Here is a 15381-nt window from a genome sequence, read left to right as displayed (position 1 = left end):
CAGTAAGAATTACAATATTTCAATATTTTCCTACTACATTCAAAATCTACAAGTTGCTTTTTAAATATTTTCCTATTACATCCAAAATCTACAAGTTGCAGCATCATCAAAACTCATCTTTAGGTTTTACCAATACTCTTTATTGGTAACAATCTCCCCCTTTTTAATGATGATCAAAAACTCTCTTTTTAAAAGCAACTCAGGTTTACCTGCAACACATACAAATTAATGGACAACCACAGAGTTAGCAGTACCTGTACAATTGAAAAATATTTCTCCCCTTAATTCTCCCTTAATATTTCTTCTCCCCCTTTTTTATCATAAGCAAAAAGAATAATGTAAAAATCTCCCCCTTAATATGAGCTCCCCCTCAAAAAGATAATATATGCATAAAAGCTCATTATATTAAGAATAGAAAGGAATTACATGAAATTCATAAAGATCAATACTAAATACCAGAAAGAAAATAACATAAAAATTAAACTTAGTGGCCTAAAACCTAGAATTCAGGACTAGGGGATCTTTCAGTAGGTGGGATATTGAGATGACTCTCAATGTTAAATAGGCGAACATCAAATTCATGAAATTGATCAACCACTTAATCTTCATGAGCTTGCTGCCACTCATAAATTTGATCAAATTAAGTTCTTTGGGCAAGACTTACATCCTCCAGTTATCACAAAAGTTCTCAATCAAAAGCTTCACCCCCTCTTTTCAAAAAATCATCTAAAGTTTATGCTCCCCATAAAATAGGTAAATTAATTAAAAAGGATTTAAGTCCTTTAAAAGTACTCCCCATAAATGTAATAATCCCTTTTGATAAAACAAACCAAAAAGAAAAAAAAAGTTTTTTTTTTATGCTGATAATCGATTATTACTTTAAATAATCGATTATTTGTGTTCAAAATTGTCAAAATCTAAATTTTTAGGCTGAGATAATCGATTATGACCCTTTGGTAATCGATTATTGACGTTAATTTCCGAAAAACTGATATTTAGGCCAAATTTTCAACCTAAAACTCATATAACATTCATAAAATGTCCAGATATCTAACAACCTTATATATCTCTCCCTCAAATGGGTACCAGGTATCATAATATCACGTCATGAGTTGTCAAAAAAAAAATTTTCTTGAACTCACAAACTGATTATGAAAAATATTTTAAGATCTGGTCAGTCCAAAACAATGGAGAGATGCTTAAAAGGCAGTTCAGAAAAGTATTTGCAATTTCAAAACAGTTTTAATAATTCTTAGAAAATCAAATTCAGCTTTTAGCATATTCAATTTACCCATGAAATGATCAATCATTTATCAAACAATTTAGATGTTTATGATTCAGCCACAAATTTATAAACTACAATGAACGCAATAGTAGCTTAAATGAATATGATCACATCACAACAACTCCAGATTTATTAGGAAATCATTTCTTCTAACATAATTAGTTAAAAAAAAAAAAAAAAAAAACTAATTTTGACAACATAATTTATAATCTTCCAAACAGCAACTATGATTCATGCACTCTTATATCTCAATCTGTTCAATCCCATGAATTTAGTTATGCATATCAAAACAACATATAGGGAAATTCAAACACAAGAGCTGATTCAAAATTTATCTTTTAACCATTTTTAGATTAAATAATTAACATTAAAATTATGAAAAATTTGATCAGTTCATTTACTGCATCTAAGTTCTCAATGAGTATTATCATAGCTTATGCGGTATGCATTTGTACTTGAAAACAAATCTCCACAAAAACAGCTTTGAAACAGAATTGACAATTTAATCATCAAATGTCTTAATCATCCAAAAATGCCAATGAAAATCTATCAGTCAGATCATTCAAATGAATTTTTCATTGCTTTTGACAAAAGATATAACAACTTCAAAGTATTCAGGAAATTGAATACTAAACCAGTTAAACACAGATTCAATTTATAAACAAAAAACAAATCATTGAAATAACAATTGCACATGACTAATCATTCCAAAAGATTAAATTTAGCACATGAATATCTCATAATAGTAGAATTTCACTTATTAAAGTGCTAAAACAAGTAAGAACACACCATTAGATAAATGAATCAGTGATGAACATATCATTTGCCCAAACAGAAATGAATAGTAATCAAAGATTTTAGGATCAAGCAGAGCAAAATGCAACAGTACAGGTTAAATACTACTTAGCTCAATCACTTCGTACTCGAACCAATGGTTTGGATATCACTTGATTTACTCACTTCCTGGCTTGGAGCATCAATTCCAAAAGCAGAATATCATAAACTTCTCTTCTCCTTTTGAAAACTTAATCTACAAAACAAAGCAATAATACTTTTGGTACCCATAATCTTATTTGGGTCCTTGAGGTTAGAGACCCAAGCATATTTTCCATTTGGAATACCAAAATGTTTAATGTTACATTTGTTTGAAGTATGTCCCTTTTTCATGCAATAGAAACAACAAACATCATGCACCTTATTTTTCANAAAAGTTCCTTTTTCTACCCAAACTCTATGAGTTCTTTTAATTTGGTTCTTACCTTTAAAAACTCTTTTTTTTTAAAAATCCTTTTTAACAGGTAGAGGCATTTCAGCATTATTATTTCTTGTTGCAACTTCAAGCAAATTTTCAAGAATATTTATATCACGCACATGACTCTTACATGACAAACATTCAACAGGTTCAACAGTGACATGTGCATCTGACAATTTTATTTCTAAAGTATTAACTTTATTTCTTAAAACAACTTCATCATCAAGCAATTTATCATATTTCAATTTCAATTCATTATGCTCTTTCTTAAGCTTTTTATGATCCNCATCTAATTTCTCANATTCATTTAACAATTCAAGAAAAGCTTTTTGTAAATCAAACTCACTAGTGTCAAGGCTAGAGCCACTTACTTGGCTTGTAGTGTCATCANTAGCAACCGTCAAACATAGGTTTGCTTCTTCAACAGAATCACTTGAACTACAAGTGCTTGATGCGGTATCCTCCCAAGCAATGTAGGCCTTCTTCTTTTTGTGAGATTTCTTTGCTTTTCTTTCTTTATTTCTTTTGTAGCTTGACTAATCAGCTTTCACATGGCCTCTTTCACCACATCCATAACATTTGAAGCTTGAAGCGGATCCTTGATTGTTCTCCTTCTTCTTCTTCTTCAAGATTTGGCTTTCACTTTTTGCCATTAAGCATATATTTTCTTGCTCATTAAAATCACTTGAGCTTGATGTAGAGCTTGAATCACACGGTGTCAACTTATCTACATCTATGACTTCATTATAACTGTGCCTTAAATATTTTCACATTCTTGTGCACTTTTATAAACAGAAACTTTGGAGAATTCATTTGGGGTTAGTGCAGATAGGATTATATTTGTAGCCTTAAAATCAAATTGGGCTCTTTTATTTTCCTCATCAGTGCAATCAAAATATGATTTTTCTACTTCTACACCATCAACTGTAGTTTTTGGAATATAAGGACCATTTTTTACAGCTTCCCAGATGCCTCTATCAACAGACCCCATAAAAATTTCCATTCTAACTTTCCAAAAAGGATAGTTATCTCCAGTAAAAAGTGGAGGTCTGTTTATGGAAGCACCCTCAGCATATACAAGGTTTTGATTGTGACCGGCCATTTTCGCAAATATTTTGAAAAACTATAAAAGCAAGCTCTGATACCAATTGACGGTATCGGAGGGGGTATTTTTCGAAGACTATAACGCAACGGAATTAAAACAATGAGAGCGGAAAGCGTGTTCGATCACAGGTAAAACGAAATTGGTCCTTTTTACCAAAAATAATTTTCTTTCAGAAAATTAATCAAACAATTGATATACGTAAAATAAAATGAGTGTAGGGAATAGAAAAATCACACGAGTATTTTTATAATGGTTCGGTTCAACAGAATCTACATCCAGTCGTTAATCACTACAAAGAGTGATTAACAGTTCCACTAAAAACAGTTTTACAAATTACAATTAAGTGAATAACAGTAAGATAGATAAACCTTCCTTCGACGAGCGAACCGGAAGAAAACCACTCTACCAACTTGAAGAGAACCGCTCCGGCAATCGACCAACGATTCGCGAGCTTCTCCTTTCACAAGACCAGGCAGAGCACACTCTACCAACTCGAAGAGAACTGCTCCGGCAATCGACCAACGATTCGCGAGCTTCTCCTTTCACAAGACCAGGCAGAGCACACTCTACCAACTCGAAGAGAACCGCTCCGACAATCGACCAACGATTCGCGAGCTTCTCCTTTCACGAGACCAGGTAGAGCACCTTGCTATCTTGAAGAGAGTCTGCTCCGACTATCGACACACGATACGCGAGCCTCTCCTTTCACAAGACCAAGCAAGGGAACAATGAACAAAAGCTTCTGAGAACGTTCCTCTGACACACAGTGTTCTACTTTGCTTTCTCAGTTCAAAAATATTCANTTCTGAATTCTCCAAAATCCAAATATATAGCCAAGTACACTAAATGCCAAAGGTCAGCTCCCAACTGCCATGAATAATCGATTATAGTAAGTGATAATCGATTATTCAAGTTCGTTACAGATTTTTCAAAAAGTGATAATCGATTATATGAAGTGATAATCGATTATTCAAGTATGACTTGTGATAATCGATTATTGCTTCATGATAATCGAGTATTATATTACAAAAACATGTGATAATCGATTATAGCTTGACCATAATCGATTATATCAGTAAGAATTACAATATTTCAATATTTTCCTACTACATTCAAAATCTACATGTTGCTTTTTAAATATTTTTCTATTACATCCAAAATCTACAAGTTGCAGCATCATCAAAACTCATCTTTAGGTTTTACCAATACTCTTTATTGGTAATAATTTAGACCATATCTCATTGGACCTAAGGTGATTATCTACACTGACCATGCGACTATCAAATATTTGCTAGGCAAACCAGACCTTAAGCCACGGTTGATCAGATGGGTGCTTTTGTTACAAGAGTTTGATGTGGAAATCCGTGATAAGAAGGGAAGTGAAAATGTAATTGTTGATCACCGGTTGGTGAATAATGAAGTCACAAGCAAGGAAGCAGAGATTTGGGAATCCTTCTCAGATGAAACACTCATGTACATTCAGCAAAGGCTGTGGTTTGCTAATATAGCCAATTTCAAAGTTGCAGGAGTCATCCCAAAAGATCTCAACTGCCAACAAAGAAAGAAATTTTTGCATGATGCCAAATAGTTTGTTTGGGATGATCCTTACCTCTTCAAAATTGGAGCAGATAATCTTCTGAGTCGTTGTGTGACTAAGGAAGAAGTAGAAGGAATTTTATGGCACTATCATGATTCACCTTATGGAGGACATTTAGTGGAGAAAGGACAGCTGCAAAGGTACTTCAGTCAGGACTTTATTGGCCTACCCTCTTTAAAGATGCTCATAATCATGCCATGAATGTCAGAGCGGCTGCAGCGGAATGGTTAGCGTAGAATAACAAACCAAGAGGGATTTTAATATAAACATGTGCCTTTTAATTTCTTCTCAATTTATCTTACTATTGAAATAATAAACATAAATAAAAGAGTAAGGTTGAGAGAAATTTGCACAGATGAATTTTATACTGGTTCGGATATTACCAATCCTACGTCTAGTCGCTTATCTCAAATCAAGATAAACAGTTCACTAATCACAAAACAATTACAAACTACATTAAAAAAGAAACAATTTGTAAGAGTTTAGAAACCACCTATCTTGATACCACAAGAGATGAACCTGTACCTCCTTTGAGTCTTCACAAAGGATGAGACACCTCCTCCAAATACTTCACGAAGGATGAAACACCTCCTCCGAATACTTCACGAATGATGATCCTCTTCCACACACCTCCTTAGACGCATCAAAGATGAAGCAGTTATTCCTCCATCACCGTAGTAGCAATGCACCAGCACCATAGACAAGAGTTTCCTTAGCTGAGCAAGAGCACACAATCCTCAATGAGTTCTGAGTATTTGAGCACAAGGGAAGAGTTGTTGTTGATGGATAAAGAGAGCCTATTTATAGACTCAAGCAAAAACTCTTCCATTCTTCGTAACTGGCCATTTTACGCTTTTAATCAATTAATATTACTGTTAATCGATTAAATTGAGTGCAATGGCTAGTTTTCAAAAACCAGAAAACTCTAACAATTAAAAAAGGATTAATATTACTTTTAAGGATTAATCGATTAACTAATCGATTAAAAAAGTATTAATCGATTATTCCCTTGCCAGTTGTGTTTTCAACACCTATAACGTTTTAATCAATTAATACTTGATTTAATGGATTAAAACCGTGCATTTTTTATTCTGAACAACAAATATAAAGTATGAAGGTACAAGAATCAAAACCTACTACAAATCTATGTCCCAAACATTTAAACTACAATTATTACAAAAGCTTTTAATAACAAAAATAAGTCTTCAAAGGATCTTCGAAAATCTTGATATATCTTAACTTGATTTGGACATCATCAAAACTTCATCTTCATCATTTTGCTAACAATGAACTGTGATAAGTGTCAAAGGACAGGAACCATCTCCAGACGTCATGAAATGCCACTGTAAGGCATTCTAGAGGTCGAAGTTTTTGACTGCTGGGGCATAGACTTTGAAATGCCACTGTTTATACCAAAACGTAATTGATCAAGGATCAAATGATCAAACTCTAAATCAGTAGGGTAAAACATTTTAACTCTGGGGAACTTATTGAGAGAGATATTACCTCAGTTCTACCATTAACTGAGGCAATAAACCCATATATGCCTTGGTTAACCAAGCAACCAATGCTTATGCGCCTCAGAAAAAAATAAAAATAAATTCTTAAATGACATTTTTTATATTTTTTTCAACTTATACGCTTCGGTTCGCTGCCAACCGAAGCATAAACCGCTTTCCACACCGGTTTTGAATGAACCGAAGTTGTAGGGGTTGAACCAAGAGAATAGGAACATTCAATAATCAGACCTGTCAGTTCTGGGAAGACATATTGCTCGATTCTCCACAGAACCAAAACAGTAAGTTAGGATGAAAAAGGTGACAAACAAAAAGTCAGTTTTTGGAGAGTATTAGGCATCAATTTAAATTTTAACCGATGTAACATGGGTTATATGCTTCGGTTCCCCTTGAACCAAGGCATATAAATTCGACTAAACTACAAAAATGTCACTGCATTCTGATAGACTTCGGTTTCTCCTAAACTGAAGCTTATTGTGCGAGGTTAAATATTGTTTTTTTACTAATGTTCATATCTGCATTGTTGCTTTCTTTTAGAAAAATTGCTAAATCCAGAGTCAAAATGGTATCATCAATTAAAAAAAAAATTGAGCTCATAAATTTTCACAATTACCTTAAAGCTAAAGAACAGATTAATTCTCGTGGCATTACTTCCATTTTTTTCTTTAACATTAGAAAAACATATGTCAATCTCGAAACATTAAAGCTAGCAAGATATAAAGCACTATGTACCCAAACTTTCCATTTTTATCCTCGTTTATAGCGTTAGTTTATTTAAGAAACAAAATTTCCTAGATGAAATTTAAGGAAAAAAGCATTGAACAATATATAATGCAAAAAAAAGTATAGGAAAACATAAGACTAAACCTACATGTACCTATAATTGTTTGTCATGTATATTAGTAGAGCTGTCAAAATGGTTCATAACCCGCGGGCCAACCCGATCCACCACGGATTTGGGTCGGGTTCGGTTTGAAAAAATTGTATTTTTTTTATGCGGGTCATATTTCAACCCTGCTAATTTAAACTCGGCTCATGCGGGTTGAACCCGTGATGGGCCAGGTTGCCCCACCAACCTACCTACCTACCTAATTTTATTTTATTAAAATTTAATTTTAATTTGATAAAAAATATTTATTATATTTCTTTTGCTTGAAAAAATTATTTAAGTTCTTTATTTTCAAAATTAATTAAACACCCATGTTGGGAGTGAAATTTGAAAGTGAAATTTGTTTAGATTTAAATTATAGAAAGTTTATAATTTTTTTTTATTTGAAAAAGTTGTAATTAAGTGGGCTAGTGAGCCAACCCGTTTACCCACCAACTCGTGGTGGGTCGGACCGGATTCAAATTTTTCTGGAGGGCGTTACTCCCTCCACCTCCCAATTTCCTTCCTCGACCTCCCCAACTTTATGTTTCTTTTTTCTTATTACAATAATATCCTTTTTCTTTACTTTTTTAACCTTTTTGCTCTTTTTACTTTTTTTTTTTTAACTTTTTTACTTTTATGTTATTCGGCAGACTAACTCTTCATCCCTTACTTTTATTCCCCTCAGCTCCACCTCCCCCTTATTTTTACTCAGCTCACAGTCCCACCTCCCCCAAATTTTGAGCGGAGATTCGTCTCTTCTTCTTCCACTCTCTTTTTTTCTCGCTGACTTTTTTTCTAAACTTTCCAAACTCTATCTTTGCTTTTCGTGATGGTGCGGTGGTGTGGTGCGGAGGTGTGCCTGTTCTTGCTCTTCGTGTGGTGGTGTGCCTGTACTTTCTCTTCGTGCGGTGGTGTTCGTGCTTCGCTGGTAGCGATGGGCATTGGTGGTGCGTGGTGCGGTGGTGTTTCTGCCTGGCTTTGGAGACTTCTTTTTGGCCACATCTCTAACTGCCCGAGGCCACTTTGCTTGTGTCATGTTTCTTGTTTCTTCTGTCAACCACATTTCTGGTGTGTTTGTCATGGTTAAAAAATCCTAGCATTCATATACAATGGACATTTTAATCATTTTTTACTTCTGCTGTCAACACGTTTCTTCTCCAGTTTGCTTGCATTCTTCTTAGAACACTTGCTTCCATGATAGATGGCTTGATATATGTTTATCTTTTTCAATTGAAAAATGTCCAGACTTCTTTCTTCGGTCAATGCCCCTTAAACGGATATGGGCATCCGTCAACGGATGTCTACATCCGTTGAAGTGTTTATGTATAGTAGTACCTGCGTGACCGAGCTCAAACCACAGTTAAGTGCAATGTTCAGAAACATTAGTTCAAAACCTTTTCTTTTTCATATCAGAACAGTATCAAGCATATACACATAATGACTATCCTAGAGAAAAAAAATAGTAAATATGAATATATAACTCATAATGATAAACTGATATCTCACATACTAGATTTTCAAACGAGCTTCAATGAAACAAAGTACAATCTTTGCAAAGGCTTTTATGAAATACTTGATCTTTTTTAATCAATTACTTTAGTCCTTACCATCAGGTGGTACAATTGCAAGAGCCATAACATTGTTTTCCTCCAGTTCCATAGCTTTTAGATTTATTTCATTAAGTCCCTATAAAGGTGCAGAAGTGTGTATACATTCCATTAAGTGAACATCACATGCATCTATAGAAAACATTATTTCATAATCAACACATAATTCATTTACACCATCCTGGGTTCGTATCAAAGCCTTACTCTAACAAACAAAAAGAAGTTGTCTCAAGTGACAGAATCATTACTTGAGTACTCCTTTCTACAAAAGTTCCAAATTGTCCCCTATCAAGTTCTCAATTAAGGTTTCATAATTAGTGCCCCCACTTTTGTATTTTTTTCTTTTCCTTTTATCAAGAATGCAACATATGATTGGTACAGGTTGCAGTGCTAACCTACAGTATAGCAATCCAATAGCATTCTTTCAATTTTATTAAAGAAAAAGGCTTCAAAATTACATTTAAAGCTTCATTATAAAAATTTACATGAAACTTTGATCTGTTTGTAGAAGTTCAAGTATTCCCCTGAAACACCTAATGGATAGTAGTAGATAGGCAGTTAGATACACTTATACTTGAAACGTACTAAAGAAAATAAGGCACAGATATCAAGTAAGGCTGAAAAAGTTAAACAACCTATAGATATTATGATAAAAATATAAGACTCAACTTATTGTAAACAATAAGTCATACTATTAACCAAAGAAAAAAAAAATATTGTTAGCAAAACACAAGGATAACAATGACAGTAGAAAAAAGAGTGAATAAATTCTGTAAAACTGAAATGAAAACACTTCTAGCTTTAATTTTGAACATCTCACTCTCAACTTATCCCCTCCTGCTGCCTCCACTCTCAAATCCTGGACAAAACAACCATCATTAGTAAAAAAACTTGTACTTCTGAATGAGAAACATGTTTGGGAGAAACAAGCTTCGAAACTGAGATAAGATTATACTTAAACTATGGCATAAAAGGAACATCAGNTTGATAACCCCCTTATGTGTGGCTTTATTCTTTATACCATTTGGTAGATTCACGATTATGCTATTAACATATTCATAAGACAAAATTTTCCAAACTCATGCTAACATGATTAGTTACCCAGAGTTAAGAATCCAAACATTATTACTTTGAATTTTCATGGGCAGTATATCAAGAAACTTATTACCTTGATCTGTGAAGCTTAAAGAGATGGTTTTAATCTGACTAGATTGAACGTTTGCATCAGTTTCATTTGGTTGTTTTATCAAAGTCATGAAGACATCTCGAGCCTTTTCCTCACAAGGTCCACACCTTCAAACACCTACAGGTCTCAAACAACCCTTTTCCAAAAATATGCCCAATCCAAACAATATTTAACAAAGTAATTAACTAAACCTAATATGAATGCACTAACATTGGTAACCATCGTAGGAGGTGAGAAGATGCAATGGTGGTTATGGAACAATAGCTCGGTCACGCAGCGGCTATGGTTTGAGCTTTCCCAAGTCCAACAACCTATACATAAACACTTCAATCATTTTGATATCCATTTTACTTACAAACGGATGTTGACATCCGTTTTATCTTAAACGGATGACGGATGTCTATATTCGTTTAAAGATTTTAATATTGTATACGGAGTGAGTTTTAACTTTAAAAATGAAAAGGATAAATTAGGAATAGAAAATATAGAATAAGGGGCAGAAAAGGAAGGGAGAGGTGGAGGGAGAAAATGAGAAGGTGTAGGGAGCAACGCCCTTTTTTGGATCGCTAATAAATGAGTCATATTAAGTTGGCTCACTAATTGACCAACACGTGGTGGGGCGGGCCGGGTGGCTCCTTTTGACAACTCTACGTACTAGTTATTTTTTGTGCTAGATCATAAAACAAAACCAATAATTTATTTTGCCTTTATTAGAATCTTGTGCTAATAACTACTTGTTTACACCTTGATGGATTTAATGAAGCACACTTATCACACTTATCATGAATTTGCACAATTAAACTAAAGATCTCTTTCAACCAAATATGCTAATCACAATGTAGAAAAATAACATACCTTTTCAAACTACCTTGGTTTGATGAATTTAATGCTTTTGAAGAATTTTTAACTGCAACCATTTATGCAACTGACTTAATATCAGATTCTTTGACGCTTCGAAATAGAGGACATAATATAAGATAAGATACTTTTATGATTTCTTTGTACACTCTTCCAAAACAATGGATAATTGGATAGTTTTGCAAATTAAAAAAAGGCTTTGCCATAAACATGGCTAAAAAAATACCTTGAGCTCCTTTATGCCCTCCCACTTTTCCCAGATCTTCATATATATCTTTGTGAGACTATATATGGTAAGATTGGATGAATATTTTTACTTTCTTTTTCAAATGGTAAAATATAATATATGAAAGGAAAACTATTACACATTATGCCTAAAATACAAGGACTGTAACAAGAAAGAATAAAGGCTATTTAGAGTAACTTTCTACAAGAATATGAAAGATTACAAGAAGATTTGCTTCAACTTTCTACAAGAAAATCATATATTAACATGCAGAAAATTAAAACACATATCTCACCATTAAAATCCATATCCATGGAGAAAATTAAAACATGCAGCCAAAGAAAATTAAAACATGCAGCCAAAAAGCAGCAGTTGTATAGGACAAAAAGGATCAACGGTTAATGTATTACATAAAATCCTTACTTATCAATTATTTCAAACATTTATACAAATGCAAACATTCTCATTACCACAAAAAAAAAAAAAAGAATTCTAGCAGAAATGAAAACAGACTTATATAAGTTCTTTTTACACTGTCAAATTTAGCTCATTTAAATTGTAAACTATTTTCATAAGTTACAAATAACAGCTATATATTAGGTTAGACCAATGAAAACACCCTTGTATGACAAGAGCAACTACAAAATATTATAACTAGCAAAATCTTAAAAAAAAATATAATTTTCTTTTGTATTAAGAATATTTTTATTAACAAAACAAATTTACTTAACTTTTATGTCTTATTATATGTAACATTTTTCTTTTTCTGAATATACAATAATATTATTAAAATTATCTTCAGAATTAAATATATTTTATCATAGTTCCATTAATTTGTTGAAAACATAATATATTACAAAAGTATTAAAAACACCTTGATTTTCATAAAAACAATGAGTTAATAGAGTAAAAGAGAAATTTAAATATACTTAAATTTTAATTCAAATATCCATCAAAGCAGTAAAGATAAAATGTAAATAAATATGTTTTAGAGAAGAAAATAATAAAATTATAACTCATTGAGTATCTAATTTGAAAATCGATATTTCATATTAAAATTATTGTTACAAAATGTTTAAATATTTAATTAGGAAGTGTAATGAGAAATTCTCATTTGTAATAATTGTTTTTATTTTTAAAATATCATGCTCACACTTACCTACACAATGGACTATATTCTCCTGACTAACTATATAATATACAAGATATATCATCCATGCAAAACAAGAGCAACTCAAAAAATTTATAACTTGCAAAATAAACAAAAAGAATATGTAGAATTTTCTTGTGTATTAAGAGTATTTTTAATTAACTAAACAAATTNACTGAACTTTTATGTCTTATTATATGAAACATTTTTATTTTTCTTAATATACAATAATATTATTAACATTACCTCCATAATTAAATATATTTTATCTTAGTTCTTTTTATATATGATTTTTTCAACTCCTATATCCATTAATTTGTTGAAAACATAATATATTACCAAAGTATTAAAACCACCTTGATTTTCATAAAAACAATGAGTGAATAGAGTAAAGGAGAATTTAAAAATACTTAAAATTTTAATTATAATATCCATCATAGCAGTAAAGATAAAATGTAAATGAATATGTTTTAGAGAAGAAAATAGTAAAAGTTATAATNCATTGAGTATCTAATTTAAAAATGACATTTCATATTAAAATTATTGTTAAANAAGTTTAAATGTTTAATTATACCAAAANTTTTATGAAATTAGCCATAAATTTTAAATTNCAAANATAAAANACATACTTNATTATACCANNATAAAGTCTATGATATATACAAACAAATAAATTTCATTAATTTTTTTTAATTTCTCCAACTAATTAAACATGGAATTAACCATAGAATTTTGTTATATATATATATATATATATATATATATATATATATATATATATATAATACCTAGAAAAGTCCATGAGATTCAGATACATAACAAAAATTTAAATGTAGTAGAAATTCAATATAGTTTTAAATAAATTAATCACAGTATTTTCTTTTCTAGTATCTTTAACACTTAAATTAAGTAATATAAAAGTATATAATAAAATTGAGACATAATCAATAACATTATTGATTGATTACCTTAACCATATACAGCAACACCACTTTTCACTATAGAGATACAAGAATACACTTAATATATTTAATGTTCAAAGTCACCTACCTAGATTAGAGAATGTTCTTCTTACAAAGATAAGAAGAAATATTGGTGAAGAGCATGATAAAAACTATTTACTCTTTAAATTCACTTCTCATTTTTGGAAGAAAAGATTTTTTTAAGTAAATAATTTACAGCTAAATTATTCACTTCAAACATTCAATATTAAGTCCGTTTTCAAAAAAAAAAATATATTAGTAGTTTTGTAATTTTTTTACTCACTATTTGTCTAACCATAATAGAGTTAACATTAAATTTATTAAGTGTGTATTCTTTTAGTTTAAGAGTGATGTTGCTAAGTATTTTTAAGATTTCTTAAAGGAGAGGAACCATCTCCAGACGTCATGAAATGCCACTGTAAGGCATTCTAGAAGTCGAAGTTTTTTACTGCTAGGGCATAGACTTTGTTGGACCTTTCCCACCATCCTTCAACAATGAATACATATTGGTGGCAGTTGACTATATGAGCAAATGGGTGGAGGCACTAGCTTGTCCCAAGAATGATACCAGCACTGTCATTAAATTTTTGAAAAGGCAAATCTTCTCCCGGTTTGGAACGCCCACTACAAGAAAAATTGCAATTATCTACAGCCAAAATCCGTATATAAACCCAAAAATCCGTATATAAAATTTGGTTATATACGGATTATATACGAACAAAATTCCGTATATAATACCCTCGTAGCTAAATTTATATACGGAAAATCCGTATATAAATTATATACGGAAATATCCGTATATAATTTTATATACGGATTTTCCGTATATAATTTACATACGGAAAAATCCGTAGATAAAATATGTATATAAATAAAAATATACTTATATACGGAAAAATCCGTATGTAACTTTATGTTTTATAAAAAAAAAATTAAATGATCTCAAATCTACACCCAATAACTAACTGTTTCTAATTACTGATAAAAGTCACATACAATTGCCAAATTTAAAAAAGAATACCAAATGTTTATCTCCAATTACAAATAACAAATCCCTTACAATATGTCTAAAGAGCAGCATATACAAACATTCAAAAATACATTTATTTCCTATTTCCTCCAATAGTTTGAGATAAGCAAATACTTCTTAATGCAAGTAATAAATTTTCAAGAACTTTCTAGTACGTTATCCTTAGTCTTTTTTGTTCCCAGCAAAACCTGGTACCTGTTATTAAAAAAGGGAAAAACTAAAATTAAATTAGAGATATGAGTATGAAACACCTGATATTAAAAAAGGGAAAAACTAAAATTAACCCAAATGATTGCCAGACTAAACATCTATTAGAGACCCAAAACTAGGATTGGATACACTTTGATTCTTAACCCAAATGATTGCCAAATTTTATAAGTACTTTTAGATATATTCCTTACCAATATGGGATTTTAACACCATTGAGAGGGGTTATTTCTGATCTCTAGCCTTCTGTCAATGTAATTGACACAACACATCACACAAAGAAGAACAGCTAAGATGGTAGGACTTCCTTTCCTCAAGCATCTATTATTCACATCTGTAAATTAAGGGAACCAACTTTGAAGGAGTTTGTAGAATTATTATGGGATAGAATGGTAAACTTTGCTTAAGACAAACAAATTGCAAGGTTGCAGCAAAGTTTGAATATAAATATAAAATAAAAACATTTTATGCAAGCTAAGATAAAGGCAGTCAAACCTCTTTGACACT

The 15381-nt window shown here is 31.5% G+C and overlaps 1 long non-coding RNA gene across 1 annotated transcript; it reads right to left on the bottom strand.

Moving 5' to 3' along the window:
• Positions 1 to 14586: 14586 nt before the first annotated feature.
• On the bottom strand, positions 14587 to 15381 carry LOC106768974. Its single transcript, XR_001376294.2, has 3 exons — positions 15370 to 15381; positions 15069 to 15208; positions 14587 to 14862 (listed from the first exon to the last, which is right to left on the bottom strand). It is a non-coding gene; the product is annotated as an uncharacterized LOC106768974 (long non-coding RNA).

The sequence above is a fragment of the Vigna radiata genome, chromosome 1, assembly GCF_000741045.1.
Source record: "Vigna radiata var. radiata cultivar VC1973A chromosome 1, Vradiata_ver6, whole genome shotgun sequence".
NCBI lineage: Eukaryota > Viridiplantae > Streptophyta > Magnoliopsida > Fabales > Fabaceae > Vigna > Vigna radiata.
This window is presented reverse-complemented; position numbering and strand designations above follow the sequence as displayed.